Raw genomic sequence first — 4929 nt, forward strand, 5'->3', positions numbered from 1 at the left:
CCCCCAAAAAACCCAACAACATTACTTACATGATCCAGTTCTCTGAAACAAGGGTAAGCCTCTAGAATCTTTGTTGCTTCATCACCTCTGATGTTTTAAAGGAGCAAGACAGAGCATCTTCGAGACTCAAATTCCATGTTCAGCAAATGAGTTACCGCAGCTTTGTTTGGCTTTTTGATTTGATTTTGATTTGAAGCATTTTATTTCATAAACATGTAGACATTAAAAAATTTAAAAATTTAAAAATCAACATAGACATATACCACAAAACCTTCTTTGAAAATCGGAATTACCTTAGCAGTTTTCATTTTGGTTGGAAAGAAGCCCGTTTGAAGTGAAACATTACAGATATGTGCTAGGGGATCTGCTATATTAATAATGACTTCTTTTACTATTGTCATATCAATACCATTCCAGTCTCTTGATGTTTTTTTTTTTAAGTTATTAACTATGGCAATAATTTCATTTTTATCGGTGTCCTTCAGAAAGATAGTATCTGGGTTCCTCTTGCCCAAATAATGTGCTACGCATCCCCCTTGCGGAAGGTTTATCTGCTCTTGTAGTTTAGGGCCCACATTTACAAAGAATTTATTGAAGCCTTCTACCATCTCCTTTTTGTCATTAATAATCTTATCATTATCTAGAATTTCTTCTGGCAATCCAGAGCTGGTCGATTGATTTCTTATAATTGAATTTAAGATCTTCCATGTTTCCTTTATATTATTTTTATTTTTATCTAGTAGTTTACACTAATAATCCTTTTTACAATTTCGCATAATATCAGTTAATTTATTTTTATATCTTTTATACTTCATTTCTTTCTCCTTATTTCTATTCTTGATAAACTCTTTATATAAGAAGTTCTTTTTACAGGCGTTCAACAGACCCTTTGTAAGCCAAGGTTTATCTGAGCGATTTGCTCGTTTTCTGCTTTGCTGAATTGGACAGCATCTGTCATATAATATCAGAAAAGTTTGCAGGAAGGAATCATAAGCATAATCAACCTCCTCTGCCTCATAAACCTTTCTCCAGTTTTGTGCACTTAATTCATTTCTGAACTTGTTTAGATTGTCAACCGTTCTTAATCTCCTTTCTATCATTTCATTTCTTTCAGCCAACCTAGGTGCACCGCTGTAGATTGCAAACACCGGCAGATGGTCACTAATATCATTTAATAATAATCCACTTTCTATATTATCTATTAGATTATTAGTAAAAATATTATCTATAAGTGTTGCAGAGTGAAATGTAATTCGACTAGGTTTAGTAATAGTAGGATACAAGCTTCTGCTGTACATTGCATCCATGAATTTCTCTATCGGTGTTAGTTTGTTAGGATTCAGAAGATCGATGTTGTAATCGCCACAGAGAAAAGTTACCTTTTGCTCGGTGTTTGTAGCCATACTCTCCATCACCTCCTTGAACTTCTCTATGCTATTGTTGGGAGCCCGGTATGCACAGCTGACAATGATGTTCTTCCTTTTCCCCATATCTATTTCAACAGTAATACATTCACATATATCATCAATTGCAGCCGTCATACTTTCAACAATCTTGTACTTAAGTCTTCTATCAACATAAAGTGCAACTCCCCCTCCCCTTTTGTTGCCTCTGTTTACATAATTCAGATTATAACCATCCAACTCAAATTCCACCCCTTTCTCCAGACTAATCCAGGTCTCCGAGATTGCGATTACACTGAACGGTGAGGTGAACTGGTCTAGGTAGTCTTTAATCTTGTAAAAATTAGCGTAAAGGCTTCTACTATTGAAGTGTATTATCTTTATATTGTGTTCTGACCCAAACTTTTCGTTGAACTGATTTTCCGTGTAGTAGTCACAATTTCTCCCATTGTTGAAGTACTTACTCTCTGGATCTGTGTCTGAATCTAAGTCAAGCATAGTGTCAGTTGAAGTCTTGCACCATCGTTTACTGTAACCTCCCAAATGTCATATGAACACTCCCCCAGTATTCTCAGTTGTATTCTTCCACACCCTTTTCTTGCCACATCTAGTATCACTCACCCTCAGTCACACACCCTGTCATCCATCCTTTCACACGGTCACTCTTACACCAAAACCACAACTCACGCCTACGAGCCTCACAGTCTGGTTTTGTCCCCATAACCACAGAAAGGTTTGTGCGAAAAAAGCAGCAATGATAGGGAGACCTTAGGAAAATGCAACACCAGATAGAAATCCACTGCAGGGGAAAACATCTCCACGAGAACACAACATCCATTATTATTTTTGGATTTGTATATTTCTTGGAGGGTCTTGTAGCGTCTTGCTTGGATTTTCTGGCTGTCCATGATGTCAACTGAACAAGCTGAAGATATTGCAGGAACGTTATGGTGGAAAGCGGACATGAGATTTCCAAAATAACAAGTAAAACTGATAAAGTATATGTAATACTATACATGCATTCTTCATCACTGCTGTTCCGGTTCTGCGCTGGGGTGCTGGTTCTAAATGACATATCTACTGGGATGCCCATGGGACTAACAGGTGACCGTTCCTGAATAATGGTGGATGTACTGGAATCTCCATCATAGTCAGTTGCAACGTCTGAACTGACTTCTTGTCGTGGTTTCTTGGAAGGAGGACCTTTGGCCTTCTTTGGACTTCTGACATTTGAGAGTCTCTTCATGAGCTTTTTGGCAACATGCTCCTGCGAGACATACATAGTTAACATATTTTTTTTGTTTTTTACAATATTCCAATTATAGCTTTCGGCAATGTCTAGCTCCATTTGAACTTTCTGTCACGATTTAGCACTGTATGAACAGAAATCTCAGTATTAACATCACGACCAGCAATAAGCACAAGTGACAAAATCTACTCACCCACTCATTGTTTGATGACCTGTCTTTTATCATTGGATAGTAGTCCACCAGTCACTTTGCCATGGCATTAACCTCATGTTTGGTGGGGTATCTGGAGTCGTCTGTGGCTCTTGCGATGGAGATCATGTTAGTCATAGTGTTTCTTATAAGTCGGCAGAAGAGCTCCTTGGATAGGGTCCCATTGCGCTCGGTCCCCAGTCGTTTCTGTTCAAAGTAGGAGCGTCGCACCTGTTCAAGCTCACTGTCGGTGAAGACTATGTATTCTGGGTTTGACATAGTCACAAATTTAGAAGTATTGGCCTCCTCTTTTGAAAAGTCACTGCTTCCAGTCGGGGGTGATTGCTGAATTTCGGGAGCAGTATCCACCTAAAACACATTTACACAAACATTTATTGAGTAACTTTGTCATAGTTCATACTTGTTAGTTTAAGCATTTACATTTTGGGGATTACAAAAAAACATGTCGTCTCGGGAAAGGGAGGGGAGTAAGTCTTCTCCAATATTAGCAACTGGAATATAGAACAGTTACAGTCAGGGCCAAGAAGCAAAAGTTATCATTTAATTCCCTAATTTTAACATAGCAGGTGAGGACCTTTTGGCAACACCCCATGTACAATAAGCACTGTTTGGACATTTTACAAATGCTTCCTTTTTTTAATTCAAGAGCAGTGAGTGAATTTGACAGCATTTATAAATTACTGGTACATATGATGACACCATGCAAACTACAGTAACTGTGACAATAGAGCCTTTCTAGATAAAATGCATTCACATCTCATGTCAGTTAATATATTTAAAGAATATATATAAAGCTTGATAGACAACTGACACCACAAATGGCACCTTGAAACAAATGCGTTAGCCTACAGATTAAACTCAGGCGCCTTGTACTGATAGTGCCGGGGTCCTGGGCGCGCTAAAGAGCTGCAATGGCTACGGCTCATGCCTGGGCATGTGCACTGCTTAATCAATTAACCCTTAACGTTTTACAGCCATGTTATTTCAGCATTTACAGCCCTTAATATTAACATAATGGACTGAAAGCTTAATTAGACCTATTTCTAGATGGGAATCATAACGCAACACCAGCCGTTTTTTTTATGCAGATTAGCTGCTAAACTTTAGCCTATTAGCCGCAAATCCACGAATCGTTAAGATAGGTAAAGAACTCCAGTACAACATAAAAGTAACCCCTGTAGCATACCTGAGTGTGGCAATTGCAACCTCGTCCAGTTTGTCCATCTGTTGACTCTGATATGCACAGTTGACGTTTGAGAATAATCAATTCGCGCAGCAGCAGGTGACCTCGGGAGTAGCTACTCTGTAGGCCAAATTCAAATTGTAACGGACTCCAAGCGGAGAAAAAAAAAATGCGCAACAGGTTGGATTGTACCATCTTCCAAGAGGGGTGGGCACTCAGACTAAATGAGTTTATTTAGCATTTATACCAATTATATTCATCTAAATAAGATCATATTACTTTATAATGATTAAAATCGAGTCACACTCATGTGATAAGCGATAAATGGCAAGTCGTTTCTGCTGTCATAAGACACTGAATTATGGTACGTACCTTTTCACGTGACGTAGCACCAGGTCCTGGTTCAGACGGTCAGACAGAGCAGGTGAAAACGTAGGTCGCACTCCAGCTAGCTAGTTAACCCAGGCTAAAAGCGGGGGAAATGATTTGGCGCTGTGTTATTTGCTTTGTGTTCGTGGCTCTCAATCTCAAATCTTTATTGAGTCATATTAATACTTATAGTCGCAGTCCCGATATTCGCATTATTTGTGGAATTGATGGATGCACCAAAGAGTATCGAGTCTACAACTCTCTATGGTATCACATTACACGAAACCACTACGAACACCTTGAAAGTGGCAGCAGCAACTCACGGAGAGAGAGGTCAACAGCAAGCCCGGAAGCCTCTTCAGCGGTGAATGCGTGGACATACAGGCCAGCTGATGCGACGGTGCAAATCAGAGAGCATCAAACGGATGAAGCGGTGGTGGAAAACAGGGTGCAAGATGTAATGACTGTTGGATCATGTCCTGCTGTAGACTCTTCTGCATCATGTCAGTCAGAG

General features: G+C 39.3%; 1 pseudogene across 1 annotated transcript; it reads right to left on the bottom strand.

Moving 5' to 3' along the window:
- Positions 1-2101: 2101 nt before the first annotated feature.
- On the bottom strand, positions 2102-3841 carry LOC144392629 (uncharacterized; annotated as a pseudogene). Its single transcript, XR_013456010.1, has 4 exons — positions 3836-3841; positions 2846-3211; positions 2424-2670; positions 2102-2328 (listed from the first exon to the last, which is right to left on the bottom strand). The product of XR_013456010.1 is annotated as an uncharacterized LOC144392629 (transcript).
- Positions 3842-4929: the final 1088 nt, after the last annotated feature.

This window comes from Gasterosteus aculeatus, unplaced genomic scaffold (assembly GCF_964276395.1).
Source record: "Gasterosteus aculeatus unplaced genomic scaffold, fGasAcu3.hap1.1 HAP1_SCAFFOLD_24, whole genome shotgun sequence".
Lineage (NCBI taxonomy): Eukaryota > Metazoa > Chordata > Actinopteri > Perciformes > Gasterosteidae > Gasterosteus > Gasterosteus aculeatus.